Source organism: Momordica charantia (genome assembly GCF_013281855.1).
Source record: "Momordica charantia cultivar OHB3-1 chromosome 7 unlocalized genomic scaffold, Mcharantia_2.0 BLBB01000007.1, whole genome shotgun sequence".
NCBI lineage: Eukaryota > Viridiplantae > Streptophyta > Magnoliopsida > Cucurbitales > Cucurbitaceae > Momordica > Momordica charantia.
In genome coordinates, this window is record NW_028275165.1 from 6769554 (window position 1) to 6795627 (window position 26074).

The window sequence follows — 26074 nt, forward strand, 5'->3', positions numbered from 1 at the left end:
GTTTTAGATTATTTTATCTAATCCTTTAAATGTCAGGTGCATTTTTTCACAACAATTGGTATTAGAGCCCAATGTTGAAGAACGATGACTGGAGAAGATAAATTGGTTATTTTTTATGGAACTGATTTTTCGTACTGGAAGGATCAGATAGTAGATTATCTACATTCCAAGGAATTGGAATTGTCATTAAACAAAAAGTCAGCTGACGTGGAAGAAGCCAAATGGAAAAACTTGGACAAGAAGGTGTTGGGTACGATTCGCCTAACATTAACAAAAAAATGTATAGAGCAGTGTAGCTAAGGAGACTACCACAATGGGGCTGATGAATGCACTGTCCAACATATATGAAAAGCCCTCGGTAAATAATTAAGTGTATCTCGCAACTAAATTTTTTAATTTTAAGATGGATGAAGGTACATCTGTGGTTGCCCATATAAATGAATTTGATACGTTGGTTAACAAACTGGTTGTTGTCGATTTAACATTTACGGGTGAATTAAATGCTATCTTGTTGTTGAGATCCTTACCTGACAGTTGGGAGCCTATGAAGACAATTATTTCAAATTCTTGTGAAAAAGAGAAATTGAAATTTGCAGATGTTTGAGATGCATCTCTTCGAGAGGAGATTCGCAGAAAGGATTCTGGTATTGCATCAACTTCTGGTACAAAATTGAATGTGGACAGAGGAAGAAATAATAATAGAGATTACGGAAAACGTGGAAAGTCAAGAAACAACAGAAGCAAGTCTAGAAACAGCAAACTAGAATGTTAGAATTGTGGTAAGATAGGACATCTGAGGAGGAACTGCAAAGCCCCAATGAAAGCTGAAGGGAAAGAAGCTGGTGCAAATGTTGTTGCTGAAGAAATACATGATGCTCTAGTTCTTGTAGTTGAAGGTGCTCATAACACATGGGTGGTGATTCAAGTGCATCTTTTCACACTACCAAACAACGTGATATTCTTAAGAACTATGATGCAAGAAATCATGGAAAATTGTATCTTGCTGATGGAGAGCCTTTGGACATCATTGGGATTGGTGACGTTAATTTAAAAATGACGAATAGTTCAGTCTGAAAGATTCGCAAGGTACGTCACGTTCAGAATATGATGAAGAACCTGATTTCCGTGGGGCAGCTGGATAATGAAGGATGTGAAATATCCTTCAATCAAGGAAACTGGAAAGTTACAAAGGGTTCCATGGTGATCGCTCGAGAAAGAAAGTTATAAACTTTGTATGTCAACGACGACGACAAAGATATGATATATGTTGTAGATCATTCGAGTCGGACCCAATTATGGCACAGTAGGTTGGGATATATGAGTGAAAAAGGTATGAAAATTCTTCACTCTATAGGGAAGCTAGAAGGACTTAAGTCAGTGGAACAACAGTTATGTGAAGTATGCATATTTGGGAAACAAAGTCGTGTCAGTTTCTCAAAGACAGGTTCAACGCCAAAGTCTATAGAATTGGAGTTGGTTCACACCAATGTGTGAGGGCCTTCTGAAGTTTCTTCCATTGGAGGTTCCAGATACTATGTAACTTTCATAGACAACTCAAGTAGAAACGTATGAACTTATTTTATTAAACGTACGTCTGAAATGTTTTCTATTTTCAAATCATGGAAGGCTATGGTAAAGAATGAGACAGACTTGAAAATCAAAAGCTTGAGGTCAGATAATGGTGGTGAGTATGTTCGTAGGGAATTCAAGAAATATTGTGAAGACAGTGGAATTGTGATGTTAAATACTCTTCAATTACACCACAGTAGAACGGTGTGGCGGAAAGATTGAATATGATGCTGAATGAGCATGCTAGGAGCATGAGATTACATGCAAAATTGCCTAAGATGTTTTGGGCAGAGGCAATCAATTGTGCAACCTATCTGATCAATAGGAGCCCGACCACATCACTAGACTTCAAATTGCCTGAAGAAGTCTGGACTGGTAAACAGATAAACCTTTCCCATTTAAAGGTTTTTTGCTGTGTATATTACATTCACATTGATGCTGCAGAAATGAGTAAATTAGATGACAAATCCAAGAAATGTTTCTTTATTGGGTATGGTGGAGCTGAGATAGGTTATACATTTTTGGATGACCAAAACAAGAAGATTATCAGAAGCAAGAACGTGATCTTCAATGAGAAAGTCTTATACAAAGACAGAAATAAAGTTGATTCAGGAAAGACAGAGTTAGATGGAAGCATAAAGAAAATTCAGTATATAAGTCCTCTTGAGGTTGAGACTAAAACAATAAAGATTGAAGATTAGAATAAAATTACTCCTGAAGAAACAGTTGTGGGATCTGATGATCAGGTTGTGGAATCTGATGAACCAGTTGTGGAAACTGATGAGGTTTAGAGAATACCACCAACAACAATTAGATGATCTAGTAGAACAATCAGACCTCCACAGAGGTATTCCCCTATATTGAATTACATTTTACTGACTGACAGAGGTGAACTTGAATGTTATGAAGAGGCGGTTCAGCTAGAAGAATCTGTTAAGTGGGAGTTAGCCATGAAAGATGAAATGAATTCTCTAATGATTAATCAAACATGGCAACTTGCTGAGTTACCAAGAGGTAAGAAAGCTCTGCAGAATAAATGGGTATATAGAATCAAATAGGAACCCGACGACAGCAAAAGGTACAAGGCAAGGCTTGTAGTCAAAGACTTTCAACAAAAGGAAGGTGTTGACTTTAATGAGATTTTCTCTCTCATAGTTAAGCTAACTACTATTAGGACTGTTCCACCGATAGTGGCAGAAGAAGATTTGTTCTTGGAACAAATGGATGTAAAAACAATTTTTCTTCATGGTGATTTGGAGGAAGAAATTTACATGTTGCAGCCACATGGATTTACAGTACAGGGGCAAGAGAAAATGGTATGCAAACTTCAAAGAAGCATGTATGGTCTCAAACAAGCATCCATACAATGGTGTAAGAAGTTTGACAGTTTTATGTGTAGCAGTGGATTTCAGAGGTGTCAGGCGGATCATTGTTGTTACATAAGAACTCAGGGTAACTCATTCATCATTTTATTGCTATATGTTGATTGCATGACTAAACAAAGAGGAAATTATGAAGATAAAGGCTGAATTATCTAAAGAATTTAACATGAAGGATTTGGGAGCTGCAAACAAATTCTAGCTGGGATGAGGATAGAGAGAAACGATGGTATTTTGACACTGTCACAGAAAGAGTATGTTAATAAAGTATTGAACAAGTTTAACATGGGAAATGCAAAACCTATGAGTACTCCTTTAGCTAGTCATTTTAAATTGTCTAAAGAGCACTGACTGACTACTGAGCAAGAAATAGATCATATGGCTAGAGTTCTATTTGCTTCAGCTGTAGGAAGCTTAATGTATGTCATGGTTTGTACAAGACCTGATATTGCACATGCAGTGGGAGTTGTCAGCAGGTATATGAGTAACCCAGTAAGGCAACATTGGGAGGCTGTAAAGTGGATATTTAGATACTTGAGGAAGACAACTGATTATGCTCTGCACTTTAAAATATCATATTTTAAACTGCAAGGATATGTAGGTGCAGATATGGCAGGGGATACAGATGGAAGAAAGAGTACTACCGAATATGTTTTTACGTTGGGTAATACTTCGATTAGCTGGGTCTCAAAACTGCAGAAGATAGTAGCACTTTCTACTACAGAAGTTGAGTACGTTGTAGTTACTGAAGTAAGCAAAGAAATGATATGGCTTCAGTGTTTCTTGGAAGAACTTGGCTTGAGATTGGGAAAATTGACTTTGCATTGTGACAGTCAGAGCACTATTCATTTAGCAAAGAATTTAGTGTTTCATTCGAGAACGAAACACATGCAGTTAAGATACCATTTTATCAAATCAACTTTGGAAGATGGAATGTTGTGGCTTGAAAAGATTCCAAGTTGTCAGAATCCAACGGATATGTTTACCAAGATCGTCCCTGTTGATAAACTGAAGTTGTGTGCAACGTCAATTGGACTTCCCCACGACTAGAGAGGAGTCGCTATCGTTGTAGAGGAGACATATTGCTTGCTTTGTCTTCAAGTGGGAGATTGTTAGGATTATGCAGCCAAACCAAGGAGAAAATCTTTTTTCCTACAAGGAAAATGTCCATTTAAAATTTTTCTTGTCTAATTTAGTTTAGGCTTTTTTATTTTCACTTTCCCTTTTAGTTTTTGTCATACCATCTATTATAAATAGAGATAGATGAGTCATTTGATTGGGTGTGCACAAATAGAGAGTGGTGAGAAATTCTCCAAGAAGAGAGAGTTTGAGAGCTAAATACTTGTGTATCCGTTCGAGAGTTTGAACGGCTTGTAAAGTGATTCGTAAGCGTTTTTTGTGTGAGGGAAAATTGGGAGAAATCATTGTAAGGAGCTTGTAAACTCTTGGGAGATTCTTCCTGACATTTTTTAATATAAATCCGACGTTTAATTTTCTTCTCCCTAATCTTTATTTATCGTTCTTGTTACTTATAAGTTTTAGATTATTTTATCTAATCTTTAAGTGTCGGGTGCATTTTTTCACAACAAACTTCCCAAGAATAGGGAATTAAATGAGGGGTGGGGATGGAGACGGGGACGGGAAGCCTTTAATACCCCATCCTCGCCCTGTGAACTACTCAACAACTACTTGTACCCAATTTAATTTTTCCTTCTATATTACGATAGTAACACAACTAAAGAGCCATTTGACATCTGTACCTCTCTTAAGAATTGTAGCTTTGAATTATTGTTTAATAAAATACTTTTAATTAGAACTTTTGGTAAAAGAAAGATAAAACTTTTGAATGTTTAAAAAAAAGGTAATTACTTTTCAAAATATCGTGGAGCCAAATACAATAAAGAGTACAAAATACTTTTAAATCAATAAAAAAATTAGATATTAGAAAAGATCCTTTTGCTAAAAGTTAAATTTAACATTACCAAATATATCATAAATCACACAACTTCATCTTTGAATAATAAATTGCAGAGATTTTCAAATTTTTGTTTATATTAAGTTGGTCCATTAGTCCAAAGGTAGAGTATCTCCACAATGGTATGATATTGTCCGCTTTGGGCATAGCCCTCACGGCTTTGCTTTTGGTTTGACCCAAAAGGTCTCATACCAATGGAGATAATTGTCATCTCTTATATACCCATGATCATTCCCTTCCCTAGCTAATGTGGGACTTTGTTTGCAATCACCTTACAAACCCAACGGTTTCTTTGATATCAATATTCATGAGTTCCTTCTCAAAACCAATTGGCAATGAAAGAAGTAGCCTATGTTTATTATAAACCATTGTAGTGTCCCTTTTTTTTTCAATGTAGGATCCTTAACACTAGAGAAGCAAATGTAGTAGAGTCATATGATTGTCTCGTGAGATTAGTCGAGATGCACATAAGCTGGTCAGTACACTCACAAATATCAAAAAAAGAAAGTTACTTAAATCAAAATTAATGTTAAAGTTTTAAATCAATAAAAAAACCAATAATACATATGAGGAGTTTTGCCAAGATCATGTGCTTGGTTCACATGCAAAGTCACCAAACGAGTTAAAAGTGTAATAAATAAATTATAGCACCCAACAATATTAACAAAGTTTCACTCCCTACTAATTCTAGAAAGCAAAGAATCTCATTGGAAACCACACAAGTACAAAAGATGGGGTTGGTAGCCTTTTACTTTGTTCTCGCTCTCTATCTTGGCGCTCGAGCTACAGAGGCTGATGTATCATTTTCTTTACTAGGTGCCACCTCCAAAACCTACAAACAGTTCATAACCAATCTACGTAGTGCCCTCACGGTGAGATCTCCAATGGTGTACGATATCCTTGTGTTGTACCCGCCAACAACGGCCTCGACGCGCTTCATATTACTGCATCTCACAAATTACAATACTGAATCCATCACTGTGGCAATAAACATAGTGAACGTGTACGTTGTAGCATATCGAGCTGGAGATAATGCATACTTTCTTAACGATTCCTCAGCAGAAGCAGACAATGTTCTACTCAAAGGCATCAAACATGAAAGACTTTCCTATAAAGGAAACTAGACTTTCCTATAAAGGAAACTATGACGGCTTTGAGAGGGCTGCAGGGAAGATTTCGAGACAGAACATTAATCTCGGGTTTGTCTGAAATGAGTAGTGCCATTGGCAGCATGTTCCACCACAATGTTGGCACTTCTGTTCCTAGAGCATTTATTGTGATCATCCAAATAGTCTTAGAAGCTGTAAGATTTAAGTATACTGAGCACGGAGTTTCTGAGCATGTCAAGACCAGCTTTAAGCGAGACCCTACGTTCTTCAACTTAGAAAATCGTTGGACTGATTTCTCTGAACATATACAAATTGCACAGATACGAGATGGGGAATTTGGTCGTCCTGTTGAGCTTAGAACTATTTACAACAAACCAATTCTCGTAACTAATGTTAGATCGCCTACTACTAGTCCTCTGAAAGTACTATATCAATCTTACCTACTTTAGACATGACTCTCACGACTTTACTTTTGGTTTCACCCAAAAGACCTCATACCAATAGAATTAATTGTCCTCTCTTATCTACCATGGATCACTCCCTTCCATAACCAACGTGGGACTTTGTTTGCACTCTTGTACAAACCTAACAATCTATAAACTTGAACATAAAAAATCATTTTTGTTCTTGTTATTAAGTTTTTTATAAGTTGTATATAAAAGGTGCATAGACAATCTTTTGTTCTTTTACTTAGTTAGTTATAGATATCTCCATAGACAACTATTGAAACTATATGTAATATGTTGGGTATTGGATTTGATAATAGATTCGATTTTTTTTAAGTAACTAATAGAAAATTGAAAGAAAAATAACTAAAATAGTTTGTCTGAAAACTTTAGAGACTAACACAATTAGATAAAAGAGAAGATTTGAAAAGTTGGGACCAAAACATCGAAATTGAATTTAAACCAATAATAATTGTGTAATGTTTTTGTTTTATATCACCACACTAAAGATGATATTTCTGTAGAACTATTTAAAAGGATTAGAAATGTTGAAGTATGAATATAAATATACTAATCATAAATATAAAAAGTCATAAATTTTGATTAGGACTCTTAATAAACAAACTTACTTTTGTAAATAAAATCAAAATAACATTATTATAAAACTGAGTCGAGCTTATTCAATAGAATTAGCTGGATGAACAAAGCATAGCAACGCACGCATACATAATTGATAACTCGTGAATTATTTATTTTGTTTAACGATTAAGATATATGGCTCATTTTCTCAAAGATCGGAGGTTCAATTCCTCATCTCTTTATTGTACTGAAAAAGAAAGTTATTTATCTTAATTCAAGAACTCGTAGTTGTACATCCAATTAGGCAAAATAACATGAGAAAGTACATGAAAAATACAACATTCATTATATGTTTATGAATTAGTTGTTAATTGCTTTTAGCCCAAAAGATAAAGTGAAATAACACTTTTTAGAGTGTGTGATCACAATTATCATGGATAACTTTGTGGTCACAAACACTCTGGATAATATAATTCATTAAGCATAAATATACATAAATAGAACATTCATAATCATTCAAGAGAATCAAACAATCTTCAATGACTACATCAATTCCAAATATGAAAGGTTTAACTACTCATATTGAATGCAAAAAATAAAGTAACAATGAGACATCCATAACAAAACTACAAGAATAAAAGGAATAGAGAAGAAATTAAGTTCAGCGTGTCAATCGTCCGTCCCCAAAGCGACTTCCACGATCCCGAGCCTTGAAAATCTCTTTCCTAATGTCTCTAATGGTCTCCTTGCTCTCCATATTGGCCAAAAATCCAAACTGCCAAAAAAACTCCTCCAAAACTCCTCCTCTCCAGCGGCTGCATAACCCTATTTTTATAAAAATTGTCGTGTCAGCGCTACACAGGGCATGGTGATACACTATTTAAGATAATAAAAAATTAAAACTTTGGAGCACCGTGGCGCTATCTTCTCGGGTTTTTGGACTTGGTTAAGTTGCGATGCTTTCCTATTCGGTTAGGTTATGATTTTCCTCTCAATTTCATCCATTTTTGTCTCATTTTCTCGATTATTCATTCTTGAAAAATATGTCTTATGTGGATAAATATATCATAAATAAACGAAAACTAACAATTAATTCACATATAAATCTCATGAAAGGTAGTTGATCACGTAGTTCGCTATCAACCTCCAACCTCAAGGAAATGAGTAAGTGCCAGCTACCACTGAGCTATGCATAGGTTGGAAATCAAATGTCATTCTTACAGAAATTTATGGAGAAGAATACTAACAGCAAGAAGCCATTTCAAAGAATAATACATCCTAGGACAAAAAACATCTCTAGAAACTGATAACATTGATTTTCAAAGTTAACTAACAAAAAAAAATGTCAAAACAAGAGGACATTCATGTTCGAAGGGAAAGATTGGTGAAAAGGCTGGAGAGCCTTCATTCGTTGATTGCTTGTACTAATGCATAATTAACAATTAATCTCTTTTTGCTACCCTTTCATTTGATTCTAATTATGAAGTTTAAATCAAATGAGGGTAAATACACGTAGGGGCTAAGGGGACATGCCCCCAACTTTACATAAATATAGTATAATTCTGTGCCCCCAACTGCACATAAATATAGTATAATTTTCTTATTAGTATGATTTTGAGCTCAACCAACCGAACACAAACGAATGAATAAGAAAATTTAAGACAAAGATTTTTAAGTGGTTTGGCCAAATAATACCTACATTAGCCATAGAAGATTGCACTATTCTCACTTAATCAATTCTAGATTACAATAAGCAAACTTAGACACAAGCAAGCTTCAGTTTCACCTTGCTCAAATAACTTAACTTAAGATCCATTGGACTGCCTTCCAATGTGTTTTACCTTATTTACTCATATACATACTCACTAAGCTTGCATCATAGAATAAATCTAGTTTTGTGCATACATAAGATACATTAATCAACCTGAAAATTGAGAGTAAGGAATTGAAACAATACCTCTTGCTTCATTCTCGATTTTGTGGTTCATCACTCTTTGAGAGTTTTTGAGCGATTGGGGTATGATTTGGGGTATCCATGTTGAACTTTTTTAGGATGTTTTTGTTAAGGATCTCACATTGATAAAAGAAGGGACTTTACAATGGTTTATAATAGACATGGACTACTCCTCTCATCGTCAATTAGTTTTGAGATGTACCTCATAAATATTAATATGGTATCAGAGCCCAAAAGCTCAAACGAGCATCCCGTCCAAAATGGGATTTGGCCAAGATCGATAAGCCAAAAAGAGGCACGATCTTGCTGCTCTTCTCATTGTCAATTGGTTTGAGATGGAACCTCATAAATATTAATACTTTTCTGTATTTTGTTAGTTAAAATCTTAGCAAGAGTCATAAGAACCTATAGTAAGTCACTTGGAGGAATCAAAAAAGAAAAAGAAGTGAAAAAAATGAAAACGAAAAAAAAATTTGAAAAATAAAAGAAAATGAAAAAAAAACGGAAAATGAAGAATGAATGAAAAAAATTGTGGGAAAAGGATTAATGTCTTCAATGTTCTCATTGAGATATATAGCTTTTTCAAGACTCAACCATTTTACTCTCTTTGGAAGATATTTTTCTAAGCTTCATTGTAAGGCTAAATCTCTAACTTACAGCAACTTTATCTTAGTTGGGTTTGATGCGTTTAGCGCGTGTATTTGTAATTTACGAACAAATTATTTATTCAAGAAAGAGTTATCTTATTATTTCTTTATATTACTCGTATTCCAATAAACTAAAATCCAAGGTTATTTAATGTAACTGGAACAATATATATTTGATATACAATGTATATATTTGATATACAGTATATATTCGATATACAAGTGGATAATATTCCAGCAATAACCTAAAGGTCTATAGTACACGGATAAGGTTGGTACCTTATCCTGGTAACACGGGATACGACCCGCTTTGTAACAATTACAAACGACTCTATCCAGTTCGTTCATTTAGTAACATGCGAGCGGGGGTATCTTATACAATGAGCTTGTATAAGACCGGACCATGAAATCATTAATCAGTAGTTGTAACACCGTTCCTAACATTTTAGGGACGGAACCGAGTAGGGAGTTGGGAACGTAATTACTGGATTGTTCATTAGAGGATTAGTGGTACTTAAGATACAAGAAGTAACCTAGGGGTAAAATGGTAATTTGACCCAACTGAGGTTACGAGCACTCGTGAAGGATCGATTTACCGTCGATGGTCAATTTCCATGGACACGAAATATTCTGCACTGAGAAGAGTGCAACTGCAGATCTTTAGTGGAGTGATCTGTAGTTAAAGAATGTTGGTTAATTTGGTTAATGATTTTAATCAATTAACATCGTATCGTTGAAGCTTCTGATCTATAGGTCCATTAGGTCCCTTAATTTGGTTAATGATTTTAATCAATTAACATCGTATCGTTGAAGCTTCTGATCTATAGGTCCATTAGGTCCCTTTGTTAGCTCACAACGGGAAAAACGAGGATCAAGATTTTGAGAGAATTTGAAATGTTCAAATTATATATCAAGGAATGTGTATAAGGTATATTATAATACATTATATATATAGTTTATTTTGAATAAGGATTAAATAATTAAACTACATATTATGAGAGAAATATTTGAATAGGATTCAAATAATTAACATGAATTGGATTCAAATTAAAACTATAGGTTATACAAGAGAGATGCATTTGAATATGATTCAAATATATAGTTTTAATTAAATATGTGATATTTAATTAAAAGTTAAATAATTAATTGTTATTTATTTATTTATTTAATATTTGGATTTATATTAATTAATTATTAATTAGATTAATAAATAATAATTAAATTAATTAATTGTTAATTAATTTAATTAATTTGTTTATTATTAATTGAATTAAAACGAAGATATTCTGATGGTCTTCAGATTTCCCTAAGAAAAGATATCCTAATGGTCTTAGGATTTTCCCCCTCTATAAATATAACAGTAACCTGAACCGTAAAGGAAGGCTAAAAAGAAATGGCTAAAATTCTCTTTAACTCTCTTACTTTCTCAATCCCTTACAATTAGATTCCACAATCAAGATTTATGACCGAGAGACTTATCAAGGAAGATCAAGTGGTGTTGTCTCATTGAGTTTACATGAAGAAGAGTCTTCAAAGGTAAAATCAACCATTCTTCTCTGTTTTATATTTTTTATGTGTTTTAAATTTCATAAGAAATTCAAGAACGCGTTCTATTGCTTCCGCTCTGGGATTTATATCCCTTTCAATTGGTATCAGAGCGCGATTTTTTGTTCTAAACTTTCGGTTGAAATTTTGCACTGAATATGGTGGGGTTTCTTCTGCATTTTGATGTTTGAGGTTTATGGGTTTTGCAATTGGATGTTTGTTTGTTTTGGTATTTAGATTTACAAATTCGTTTGACTTGATCAATATAAAGGGTCCGGTGTTTCTGGGCATTTAATGTTGTAAATCATTGTGTAAGTCTATGTCGTTCCTGTTGGATGAATTCTGAGGGTTTTGGACATGATTTAGCAAAATTTTCGATGTAGACTCGAGGCTGAGTTCTGAAATCTTAAAAAAAATCACGTTGAAATGCTAGCCCAAATACACGCAGATTGCATTAAATGTCATGATATTGGGACATTTCCTTAAGTGTTCAATGTTGCCCTCATGAGGCAGATGTCTTAGGTTTGAGTAGGAGTAGTTGCGTTTTTCTTTTTCCTACTTTTCTTATATAAAATTAATATAATCATGATTATATTAATTTAATGTGCTTTTAGGATGACAAAACCAAGTCCAATTTGCTGCTTATTTAATTATTATGCATTATGAATGTATGTTTAATTAAATGTATGATGCATAAAGTATGTCATTTAGATTAAAATCCCACCCTAAGTTAAAGCATGATCATGTATTGTATTAATATAAGTGTTATATTATACGAAGCATGGTGTATGTTTCTTGTAATTAATATAATTATTATGTTAATTAATGGAAAAATGAGTTGTATTGAGCATGAAATTTCTTTAGTAAATATAATTGTTATATTTTTATGAATGTCATTTAATGCATGCCTACAAGTTTAATTATATATATAATTGTTATATGTATGTTTAAAGCTTAGTATTGCATGTTTATGGTTAACTAATTTGCTTTAGAAAGGGTTTTAGCTTACGTTAATCTTTTTTCCTAATAAGGTTAGAGTTTTTTCTTAAAAAAAAAAAACTTAATTATAAAATATTGCCTATAAGGGAACCCTGTCTTAGCATGTTTCTGTCTAGGTTGAGCCCTACCTGAGAACTGACCTAGGGGTTGAATTAGTCTATATTTTAGAAAAGCATGCAATAACGTTTTAGTTTATTAAATTGTCTCAAAAACTAAAAATATTAATGTAAAACTATCAAATATAAATAAATTGTATTGGGCAAATGATTTTATTAAAGGAAAAATATTTTAGCTGTTTTTTTCTTAAATAATAAACCCTAAGTTATAAAATACTTAGTGGGAGGATTACTGTATGTATTACCAGTATGTTTCATATACGAGGTATGTATAATATATACTCTTTCCTTCACGCTCTCGGTGAAGTTTACACGAGATTCATGCTCGACCTCGTGGTGCCTTAGGAGCATCCTCCCTTCGGAAGGTGTTTGCATGAGTCAATATCAAGGTGAATGGAGAAAGTATTTAAAGTAAGTGGGAGAAAGTCGTGTGATAACACTTCATACGGTCTCCTTCATTAGTTTGCAAAGCCAAGGTTTCATGTTCGACCTCGTGGTGTCCTAGGAGAGCATCCTCCCTTTGGATGGTGTTTGCATGAGATCAGTGCTATGACAAACTCTAGAAATGTATAGGGTTCTAAAGTTTTTGCGATGGTATTGTCTAACCCTTCGGTAAGCATGTTAGGGCGAAATTTTAGGGTCTAAAATGAATGGGCTATATTTACAACAAATTATTTAGGGCCCGTTTGGTAACCATTTCGTTTTTTTGTTTTTGGGTTTTGGTTTTTTGTTTTTAAAAAACAGTTTTGTTTGATAACCAATTCAATTTTCTGTTTTTTGTTTTTGAAAAACCATTTTAAAATTCTATGTAAATTTCAAACGCAAAAAAAAAAAAAAAAATTCAAAAACAGATTTTTCTTTTTCAAAATCTAATTCTTTCTTCTAAATACTCAAATTTTTTTTATTTCTCATATTGTTCACACGAGATTTCTGGAGAATTTATATTTCATAGACTAAATACAATTTGTATTGATATTTGGAGGTTCGTACAATCTCTAATATTTATCCTCTGATTCTTTTCCTTGAATTCTTCGCTTGTTGATCTTGATCGACCTATTGGCTGCTTGTTGATCTTGATCAACCTAAGCTTAGTGATCTTGATTGGCCTATTTGGCAGGTTATTGATCTCGATCGACCTATTAGCGGTTGTGGATCTTGATCGACCTCTTGGCCGCTTGTTGATCAAGATCGACCTCTTGGCGGCTTTTTGATCTTGATCGACCTCTTGGCGACTTGTTGATCTTGATCGACCTCTTGGCGACTTGTTGATCTTGATTGGCCTCTTGGCGGCTTGTTAATCTTAATCGACTTATTAGACTTCTTGTTGATTAGGATGGAGGATCTTGATCCTCTGCATGATGGAGGAGTTTGATCTTTTGCAAAATGGTGGATTTTGGATGAAGAATTTTGATCCTTTGGAAGATTTTGAACATTTGCATGATGAATTAGATGGTGAATGAACCCCTTAGGGTCTTTCATGGGCCTTAGGTGGCTTTCACCCATCTGATTTCAAGTCCATTGTCACGTGGCACAATCCAATTGGGTCTGCTTATGTCTTCAAACAAGCGTGGCAAATTTTGATTTGACCAATTTATGGCATATGTGGCACAATCTTATTAGACCAACTTATGTCATCATATGGTCATAATGTAATTTGATTGGTCGAATTCAAATGCCTAAATTTAACATGTGACATGATTTAATTGGCCACTTTTTTATATCTTTCTATTTAACCACAGTTGTCAAACTTTAATTTGCCTCAATTTAATAACATACAATTTTGTCATTATTACGTAGTAATTTGTGATTTATCGAAATTCATTAGTCAACGCATATTTATCTCTAAAAAATTTCTTTCTCATTCTAAACTTTTTTTATTTCTAAATTTCTCACTACAAAATTTTTTTTCTCACTCTAAAATTTTAATATTTTGAATATTTTTTATTATTTGTCTTTCTTAAATTTTCATCTCTATGTATTTTTATTTATTATTTTTTTATAACAGATCAGTTTCATTTCTCTCTCTTCAAATTTAATATTTTTCCAAATTTTTTTCTATAAAATTTTGTCTTTTATTACTTTTCTTTTTCTTCCTGATCTTTTTTTTCTCTAAAAATTATATCTTTCTTTCTCGTTCAATTTTCTTTCACTATAACATTTATTTATCTCTATATTTATTTACTTTCTATTAAAATTATATTTTGAATCTTGTTTTTATCTCTAAAATTTTTTCCACTTTAATTTTTCTCCCATACTAATTTTTTATTTATTTAACATATCTTTTCCTCTCAACTTTACTTTTTTTCTCTAAAATTTTTCTCCTTTTGTCTTTAACTTTTCTTGAATGCATGGAATTCTTGGAAATTTGGATTTTGGAATAAATGGAATACCCCAATTTGGGTCAGCAACCTCCACTTAAATTCATAATTTCATTATTATTCAATTCAATTGAATTCAATTGACATTTGAGCATTCGAATTTGAATTTGAATTTCCAAGACAAAATTGGAAAGACAACGAGGCAGACTTCACTAAATTGCGCATACATGAACGTTGCGCATGCAGATTGCCGAGCGGAAGCGGACACTTGTCACCTGCATGCAAGGAAAAAATTAAAAAAAATAATAATATATAATCGGTTTTGTTCAGTTCCAGTTAACATGGTTTGAAACCAGTGAGCCTGTGTAACGCCCCGAGTCCCTCAGGTTAGTTAGTCTCGAATCAGGAGATTTTTCATTTAATTTTCAAAGTGAATGTTAATCGAATTTATTTAAATTTATCGGGCTCTAAAATCCAATTAAATTAATATTTATCGGATCCCGTGTGGTGGGTCTTGTTTAGGAGGGGGGTAGATTTCTTATCTTTGGGCTTGGACTTATTGGGCCTCCTTTGGGTTATTTTGGTTTTAAAACATAGGGAAAAAGAAAGAAAACAAAAACAAAACCCTAGCCCAAATTCCTTCTTTTCTTCTTTTCTTCTTCTTCTTCTCCCTAGCCCCCCCCCCCCCCCCCCCGTTCTTCTTCGTTCCCAATTCCCGCCGCCCCTCCCTTCGTTTTCCGGCAGCCCCTCCGACGCTCGATGCAGCACCGGTGCTGCTAACCACTCCGACCGGGACGACGACTCGTAGCAGCGACGGACGAAGACCACGCACGGCAGCCGGCGACCGAATCTGAAGCAGCAGCAGCGGCGGGGCGTTTCCCCCGGCGTCGGCAACGAACCAGCGCAACTCCTCTCCGCGGCGGCCCAGATCTGCGGCGGCGCACGACGAACGGGTTTACAGCGGCGAACCGGCCGCGGTCGGCTGCTACGATATGACGGACAGCGACTCCAGCGACGGGATTTGTACGTTACAGCAGTGTTTAGGACGTTTGGAGGCGACCCACATCCGTTCGAAGCTCGATTTAGGCTACCGACACCTTGGCAAGCTAGATCTAGGTGACCCACATCCATACGAAGTCGGTTTGGTGGTAATGTGTCATTCGAACCCTTTTAGAGTTGAATTTCGGAAGCCAAATAGGTTGTGTAATGTGCTGTATTTTCTGTTCGGTGTACTTAGGTGTGGAGTCGGCGCAACATTTAAGGGCGCGGTTGTGTGTAAGTAGCACGGGGGCGGGTGCGTGCGATGATGTTTGTTATTTGGTTGCCGATGTGCTCTTTATGATGCTTAATATTGGTTCTGATATGTGGTTGTGTAGTGTAACTCTTGTTTATGTTGTTTTGTATGCCTAGTTAGTGTTGAATGTCCGTCGGTGATAATAGTGGGAATTTTGTATTGTGGAACTGCTGAGATCTGTTTTAAAATGATGTATGATTGTAGGGAATGTTCGTTAAAGTGAATTTATTTTGGAAATGTTTGTTGTCTGAATTTGTATGAAGTGTTTGGCGTGTCTCATGAGTTTTTTATTATATCTAGCAGTGCTTATTGAATATGGACGTTGGATATTAAGTGTTTGGATGAATTGTGTTGGGCTCCAATCGTTTGCAATTTGTTGACTATGCTCTGTTATGACTAAACTCACCGTGGCGCTGTTGTTAAGATTTGGTATGTTGTGAAAGCATGTTTGGTTTATTGTTTTGCTATTAGAATGATGTTTATGTTGTGGAAGCATGCTGAATTGTGTTGGTGAGCTGAGAGATGCATTGAAATCATACTAGTGGTAGTGTTGTTGATGGGCGTTGTGGTGGTTGGTGCTATTAGGGAGGTAGTACTGAAATCTCGGTTGGAGGCTAGAAATGTTATGTGGAATTATGAAAGTTATGAAGTGAATGGGTGAGTGTCAGGGTCTCGGGTATAAATGGTCGGGGGCTGATACGTCACTAATTGGGTATCGAGGCCTGGGGTATAAATGGTCGGGGGTCGATACGCCAATATTGGATAAAGATGAGTGTCGGGGCCTCGAGTATAAATGGTCGGGGGTCGATGCGAGGAGTCTTTCGAAAGGAGAACTATTGGGGCCTTGGGTATAAATGGTCAAGGGCCAATAGATTCTAAGACATCGAGGCCTCGGGTATAAATGGTCGAGGGTCGATGCACTAGTGTCGGGGCTCTGGGTATAAATGGTCAGTGGCCGACACTACCAATAGAATGGTTTTCAAAGAGCTTGAATAGCTGAGGTGAACATAGATGTATTTGAGGTGTTAGGGAGCCAAGTGGACGGTAGTTGTTTTTATATGATTGTGGTTAGCATCGGGTCTTATAGAGCATGTTTATGGTTGAATGTATAATGTAATAGTAGAGCATGTCTATGGTTGTTCGCATACTGTAATGATAGAGCATGACGATGTATGTTTCCTTTATGGTTATGAGCATGATGTTTGTGTGTGCTTGGTGAGGGCTACTTACGGAGTATATTTTATATACTCACCCCCCCCTCTACAATGATTGTTTCAAGTGAAAGACTCGTGGGTGACCACGGTGATGGGACGGAGGAGACATGACGAGCGATGACCATAGGCTGCTTAGTTATTCCTATTTAGTTTAAGTCATTGGTTAAGGCCTCATGTTGTGGCCAATAAACGGTTTATTTGTATTTGAATAATTGTGAGATTTTTCCTTGTGGTTAGTTTTGCTTCGGGATAGGTGCCTGTTTGAGTTTTATTCCATTTGTTTAGTTTCGTATAGATTGAATAATAAACTTGCCTCGTGAAGTGGTTCACGAATGTTGTTGAATGTTATTCCATGAGATTGATTTATCGTTAGAATGATGGGGATTGAAACTTGATTTTATAAGTTTGTGTGCATAGGAAGTTGGCAGGCTGTAATCGGGGTTAAATTTGATTAGTTGGGTAGTTAATGTGACCTAGAGGTGTGCGGAAAATTCTGGGTCGTTACAGCCTGCAACCGAAATGAAATGCTTCGGTTTAACATACTATGCAGCTGAACCCGATGAACCGAACCAACTTCAGTTTCTATCGGTTTTGGCAATTTTAGCGATTTTGGGTTGCACCCCTAGTCTACGCCCGCACCGCCGCAGCAGTGCGAACACCTTGCCGCACACGCCCATGTGCGCCTCGTGTCGCTCGCACGCCCTAACGCCTATTGCTTGTCGCTTCTGCTGCACATGCCCTGCCCATGCACGCGCTGCCATGCCACCCTCCTAGCCCGCGCATCGACCAGGTCCCAACACCATCCTTCTGCGTGCCTTTGTCGCTTGCACACCATGTTGAGCCTACCATTCCACGTTTTCCATAGTCTCTGTTATTATTTCTTCCTCTGTCCCCATTCAGTATTGTACCAGAAGTAGACATAATACTAGAATACTTTCTGCAAATCTCTTCTCAAAGAGCTACATCTTATAGGCGTTTAACTACCTTCATAGGCTCCTAACTGTCAGGTAAGGATCTCAACAACAAAATAACATTTAGTTCATCAGTAAACTTTAAATCAACAACAACTAGTTTATTAACCAACAAATCAAACTCATTTATATTGGTATCCATAGATGTACCTTCAGCTATCTTCAAATTAAAGATTTTAGTTATGAGGTACACTTTATTATTTATTGAAGGCTTCTCGTACATGTTGGTTAGTGGAATCATCAACCCCATTGTGGTAGTCTCCTTAGCTATCCTGCTTCGAACATTTTTTGTTAATGTTAGGTGAATCATATCGAACATTTTTTGTTAATGTTAGGTGAATCATATCGAACACCTTATCTAACTTTCCATTTGGCTTCTTCCATGTCATCTGGCTTCTTGTCTAATGACAATTCCTATTCCTTGAAATGTAGATAATCTACTATCTAATCCTTCCAGTAGGAAAAAATAGTTGCGTAAAAAAGAACAAATTTATCTTATCTAGTCATCGTTCTTCAACCTTGGGCTCTTATATCAATTGTTGTGAAAAAAAAATGCAACCAACTATTAATTGTCTGAATCACAAATTCAGACAATTAGGGGTGATCATCGGTCTATCGGAATCGATTTTGGACTCAAACCGACACCGACCACCAACAAGTTCAATTTCCATCGGTCGGAGCTCGTTGGTTTTAGAAAACTCCATGACTCTGATCGAGCAACTACACTAATGGTCAGTCGATTTTAGTCTCGGTTTGGTAAAGAAGAAGAGAAGAAGAAGAAAAAAGAGAAAAAAAAGGATGACGAAGAAAGATAAAGAAAAATAATGGAAAAGAAAAAAGAAAGAAAAAAGAGAAAAAAAATGACAGTAGAAACGAAAGAAGAGAAAAGAGAAAATGGAAAAGAAGAAAAAAAATCAACCTTCACTAAAATAAACAACAACAAAAAAAGAAAAAGAGAGGAGAACCTGAGAAGGAGAAGTGGAAGAGCTGAAGAGAAAGAAGAGGAAAAGAAAGAAAATGGGAGATGAGATGTCAAGGCCAAGGGAAGTAAGTAAAAAAAAAAAAATCAAGAAAGAAGAGTAAAGGAAATTATTTTGAATATAAAAAAAATCACATTGGGAAACTAGTCGGTGCTAGTTTTCCCATGTACAACGGTAGTGTGCAAGCATAGACTGCCGTATTTAATGCTATGTTGTTTACTTTATTCTTTTTTTCCTTATGTATGCTAAGATGCTAATGAGTTCGGTCAGTTTCGATCGGAAATAAGACTTTCGACTAAACTGACCGACAACAGCTAGTTTTTATTGTTGAAAAACCAATTCTAACCGAATTGTTTAGTAGACCGACCGACCTTTATTCGGTCGATTTTGATCGGTCGAATCGGGTTTTCGGAAAGTTTGGTTCACCCCTACAAACAATATTTGTTATCTAATCTCAAATCAGGTTCTGGTTCTTATTAATGCGAAATTCAATTTCAAATTGTAACATACAATTTAAAAGAATAAATAAACTAATCTAAAACTTCTAAGTAATAAGAACGATAAATAAAGATAGGAGAAGAAAAATTAAACGTTGGATTTATGCTGGTTCACCCAATGTGGACTACGTCCAATTCTCTTCTACCGTTTTAGGTTCTACTAAAATGTCAGGAAGAATCTTCTAAGGGTTTACAAGCCCTTTATAATGATTTCTCTCACACAAAAAATGCTCATGAATCACTCTAAAAGTCTTTCAACTCTCGAATGGATACACAAGTATTAAGCTCTCAAACTCTCTCTTATTGGAGAATTACTCACAACTCTCTATTTGTGCATATCATCAAGTGATCGTTCTATCTATATTTATAATAGGTGGTACGACAAAAAAACTATAAGGGAAAGGGAAAATAAAAAAGACCCAAACTAAATAAGACAAGGATAATAAAAAAAAACTCAAACTAACTAAAACAAGGAAAAATTCCAAAAATACTTTTTTCCTATAGGAAAAAGATTTTCTCCTTTATTTAACTCTATCATATCAACCATACTTTTCTCTCAAATCTCATATTTCATGTCATCTTTTTTTCTCTATGTGACTACATAGCCAGATGTCATCTCTCCCCCACAATTTTTAGTCTCCTTCAATTATTGTCATTGTTGTCATCTCTAATTGCTCGTCGTCGACACCACATTGTTGCTTGTTGTTGCCGCCACTTGTGATCATTGTTGCCGCTGTCGCACTGATGTTCATCATCTCCTTTTGTTGTCATCATCTTTGTTGTTGTTTTTTCTCTATATTTAATCTATTTACTAAGCTCCTTCCATTTGAGTATTCATTCATCAATTTCATTATCTTGCACGTCTTGTTCGAAATTAGCCCCTTCATTGTCTCCAATATTTTAATGCAACTTCTTTCACCAAATTATGATTAGGAAATTTTGATTATAATATTTTGTATTTATATATTTTATATAGAATTTTAATAGTTCTCAGTTTCATTATTACAACAATAAGTAAATGATAATAGTTTATTTATTTGACCTAATGATTTGTGTAAATATAATTAATTTGCCAGCTAAAAAAAATTTTGATTTTTCACTGAGAAAAACAATGAAATATCACAATAACAAATATCAAATTCAAATTCAAAATTTAATATAAAATACAATACAATAATCACAATTATGATATTTGAAATAAATGAAAAATGTGTTGGGTTTTATGTCCTAAAACTCATAGTTTGTAAATGTCATATATACTTTTATCATCCAATAAAGTTGTTATTGAATTTTATAATGAATAAGTAGTTAGTGATCCAATAAAATGTTCTTACTAGATCCAAATCCAATAAACTAAGGATCCTAGACTGTTATATGAGACTCAAACTTTATGTAGAGACATAAATGTGGATCAAGTTTGAGTTAACAGTCTAAATGATCTATAGTATAAGAATAAGGTTGGGCGCCTTATTTTGGGGACACTATGGATATGGCCCACTTTGTAGCTAGTATAAACGATGTGATCCTAATTCATTAATGTAGAGACATGCGAGTGAAAGTGTCTTGTGCAAAGAGTTTGCATAATATTGGACCATGAGATAGTCATTTTTACTTTTTAACACCATTTACTGTCTAAAACTTACTATCTCGACTTTGATGGCCTAGGTAATCGATCTTAATCCTGAGCTAACTATAAACTTCTGTTTACTCGGGATTATCCTTAGATCTGCATGGGTGAGAACAACTGAATACCGCTGACTCAATAAGCCTCCCATTTCAGGGGTAAAACCAGGTAGATAGCTAGGGACATACGGTGTAAGAAGGAATTCGCTCCTACCCACTTCTGGGATAGTAGAAAGGTTGTTCTCTTAAGGGTTGTATCCAGGTCTTGAACAACTGGCACCACCCTCATCAAAAGGTTTGAGAGGATTTTTTTTTATTTGATAGTTGGACTACAAATCATTGTTCATTAGAGGATTAGTGGGACTTAAGGAACAAGAGGTAATTACAGGGGTAAAACGGTATTTTGACCCAGCTGTAATTACGAACAACCTGCTAAGGGTCGACTTACCGATCATGGTTATATCAAATGGACATAATATATATACAGTGAGGAGAGTGCAACTACGGGCTTTAGTAGAGTGACCTGGTAGTTAACGAATGTTGGTTAACTAGGTTAAAGAGTTTAACAGGTAAATCTCGGATCGTTGGAACTCATGATCTATAGGTTCATAAGGTCCCCTGGCTAGCTCATATAGGAATAAACTTGGAATAATTTGAAGGAATAATTCAAATCGTTCAAATTAGGTTAATCATATGAGATATGATTAAGTCATTGATATATGATACAATTGAGAAAATTTGTCAAAATATTTAAATAGGATTTAAATATTAAAATTATGAATGTGGATTCATAATCGGATGCATGGATTTAGTCAAACAATCGGATGCATGGATTTAGTCAAACAATCGGATTTTGGAAAAAGTCAAATAGTTGACTGTGACCCGAGAAAGTCAAAGGTTGACTAAGAAGATTAAAATAATGTTTTGACCAAGTTGGTGGAATATTCCACTAACTTGTTGAGGGGAACATTTAAATAATGTCAAAAATCCACATTTTGACACTTAGTCATGCTATACATGAGTAGAATATATGTTGTAAGCTTTTGGTGAACTTAGACATGCAAGAGTTGCATGTAATTTTGTCTATTTAAGAAGGGCTTTGTTCGAACATTAAGCCTTCTTGGAAGCTTTGGCCATTTTGATGGTTTTGAAAAGCTTACCTAACTCCTTTTAGTTCTATATTTCTCTCAAATTTTCCTTCTCTAAAACAGTCCTACCGCTCTATTCCAAGCCTTGAGAATAGCTAGGAAGATCTCTTGGTGGTCCTCATTGGAGCTATTTGAAGAAGTTTGAAAAACTACAAAGGTATGTAATTTTCTCTTCCTTTCTATAAGCATCATAATGTATGAATCATGAATGTTTAATTCTAGGTTGGAATATGCATCTAGATTGTTATTTTGATCCATGCTCGCTTCCGCTGCGCATGTATGTATTTTGTCCATCAAAATGGTATATTTTTTAGAATACACGTTAAAATATAGAAAGAATTAAATGTAAAATGACAATATGTTAGAATTTAACAAATAATATAATTTTAAAGAAATTATTCAAAATTTGGGTTTATTGAGAGGAAAAGATCTGGATATATATATTTTGTTTTAACGTATTTAATTATTATTAAAGATATAAAGGGTAAATATTGTAATTAGTTAAACAATGCAAGTGTAAATTTAACCTAAAATGTTTTTTTTTTGGTTCAGATCCTTACATTTTAATTGAGTATAGATATAGATGAAATAAAAGAAATATAATATATTTTTTTATAGAATACACATTAAAATACAGAAAGATTTAAATGTAAAATAACAATATGATTGAATTTGACGAATAATATAATTTTAGTGAAATGATTCAAAATTGGGGTTGATCGAGAGGGCACGTTCTGGAATATATATAAATATTTTAATGTATTTAATTATATTAAAGATTTAGAGGGTAAATAATGTAATTAGTTAAATATTGCAACGATAAATTTGAACTAGTTTTTTTTTTCCAGATCCTAGCATTTTATATAGTGTGATATAGATTTAAATGTAATTGAACCCATCAGTGGATCAAACCATAGATACATAGCATGGCAATTACATGAAATGTGATTGTACGTGTGTATTTTCAATTGATTTTTTCTTACTTTAGTGAGATCAAAATCTTTAATCTAATGAGGCAAAGTAGAATGAACTTAATTTCTACCTTTATAATCAAAATAATTATCCAAAATATATATATATATATATATAAATCAATCATGTAGCAATATATAAACCTCCACTTAGACATAATTTTCTTATGTCGAATAATATGAGTCATATGCTCATGAAAGATGAAAGATCTCGGGTGGTAATGCTTTTGCAAGCAAGCATGTTTTTATAGAGTTGTTTGGGAATGGAAACCAGACTGCCACGTGGAGGACGATAATTCGCTAAGGGAGAATGCTCCCAAATAAAACTCCATGCACCTCTACCTTGGAACCTTCCGATGTGGGTAACTTCGCTATTATTTCCATTATTAAGTTATCAATGCAAGCAAAATCGTCCGGCTCCGACCTGCTCAAACCCGACATATCCAATCTTAACTCCAACCAGGATAACCGTCTGTCGTAACCCTGTCAGAGCCTAGACCTATAAATAGTGGGCCTCATTTCACCATCAGGTATGAAATTTATCCTCAAACTTAATATTGAGTCCGAGCTGCTACTGACTTGAGCGTGTGAGATTTTGCCCTCTTGTGTAGGTCTTCCGTTTGAGTTTCAATTCGGAGCGAGGATCGAGTTCGAGTTTGACTGAAGTTTGACGTTGTGCAATTCTTTGCATAAACATTTGGCGCCGTCTGTGGGAAAGGAGAACTCAAGTCATCCCAACAACCAGTCAATCCGAGATGGTTCAGCCGGTAGACTCTGCAAACTTCGTAGATCGGAAGGCCTGAATAGGAACAACGACACTCAACTGGAAGCTGATGCCAAACTAGCTGAGGATCAGGTCCGAGCAGGACAAGAGGTGGATCCACCTTGGAGGTCGACTCGCAACACGAGTACGACCCTACCTCTTATACATCTGAAGTCCGCCAAGACCAACCGTGGTCGATGTGGGATTTCAAAGAAGACCTCTCGAAGGGCCGCACAAGCTCTCCAGCGGGAGCTTGATGATATGCGCAATCGAGTGGGCACCATGGAATAAACTTACAATGAGATGATGCAAGCGAACTGAACTGGTCCCAATCTAGGGCCCAAGACGGAGCTGATGACCTGCAGTACGATGGTGATGACCAGGATCCACTTCTTCACCCAGACGACGACGTACGTGTCACCGACAATGGGTAGATCGTCTACAGTCGTCAGGAGAACGACCTGAGAAAGGTTATTGTTGACAAAAAGAAGAAGAACTCCACCATGCTGGGCGCGGGAGTCTCTTCTTCCTGTTCCCGGAAAAACTCAAATTCCAATTTCAAAGCTCAGTCTCGGTAAAATCTGTTGACACCCGAAGGAGTAATTACAAGGGAAGAGTTCGACCTGATCAAGAACAGGTTCGATGCGTAGGTCGAAACACTTAAGGCGAAGTACGAGAAGAAGGAAAATTCGTTCGATGACGGTAAGATGGGTGAATCGCCACTTACGTCGAATATCCTGGAGGTACCCATCCCCCTCAAGTTCAAGATGCCCACCATAAAGCCTTATGACGGGTCTAGGGACCCAAAGGACTATGTTGAGGTATTCGAAGGCCTCATGGATTTTCAAGTGGCATCTAACGCCATCAAGTGCCGAGCATTCCAGATCGCTTTGACAGGGAGTGCTCGACTCTGGTATAGAAGGTTGCAACTCAAGGTTGCGTACTGCATGGACAATTCAGCCATGTGCTACTTCCTCACCGGCTTGGCCGATAAGGCGTTGACGATCAAGTTGGGCGAAGAAGTGTCATCCACCTTTGCCGAGGTCTTGTAGAAGGCCAAGAAGGTTATTGATGGGCAGGAGTTTCTCCGAAGAAAATTGGGGCGGATGGAGAAAAGGTCCTACCAGAAAAAGTCAAATAACCAGGAAAAAAAGGGAAGTCTGATTCCAAGTCTAAGGACAAAGGATCGTCTTCTCAACCTTTTCAGGGACGATTTGATTATCCGAGGTCGGATACAGAGTCCAGCCAAAGAGGACCTTATGAGAGATATACCCCAATGACCATCTCCATCTCGGAGATACTTACCAACATCGAAGAGAACGGGTTGGAAAAACTCCTCAAGCGTTCTGAGAAGCTTAGGGGAGACTAGAGAAGCGCAACAAAGACAGGTACTGCCCTTTTCATCACGACCACGGCCACGATACCTTGAGTTATTGGGAGTTTAATCGCCAGATTGAAGACCTAATTCAAGATGACCACTTCAAGAAATACGTCGGCAAGTCGAGCTTGAGCTCGATAGAAAAGAAAGAGGAAAGTAAGCGCTCAAAGACACCACCTTGGTGGGACGACCGACCTGCAGTCATCAATACTATCTTCAAAGGGCCGAGTTGGGGCCAATCCAGAAAAAAAGAGAAAGGAACTTGCCAGAAAAGCTAGGCGTGAAGTTTGCGTCGTCTAGAAGTAGAAGCCGACTTGTCCTATTTTCTTCTCTGACTCCGATCTGGAGGGAATCCACTTGCCCCATAATGATGTCCTGGTAGTTTTACCCCTAATCGACCACATGCAGGTCAGAAGAGTGTTAGTAGATGGAGGCGCTTCAGGCAACACTATATCCCCCACCACTTACCTGACGCTCGGATGGATCAGGGCGCAGCTAAAGAAAAGTCCAACACCTTTAGTTGGATTTGCAGGGGAGTCTGTCACCCCTAAAGGGTTCATTGACCTCCCCATCAAAATCGGCCAAGGTGACACCCAAGT

At 35.8% G+C, this 26074-nt stretch overlaps 1 pseudogene; it reads left to right on the forward strand.

Annotated features, from left to right (window-relative positions):
• Positions 1 to 5654: 5654 nt before the first annotated feature.
• On the forward strand, positions 5655 to 24388 carry LOC111018824 (ribosome-inactivating protein bryodin II pseudogene; annotated as a pseudogene).
• The last annotated feature ends 1686 nt before the right edge of the window (positions 24389 to 26074 follow it).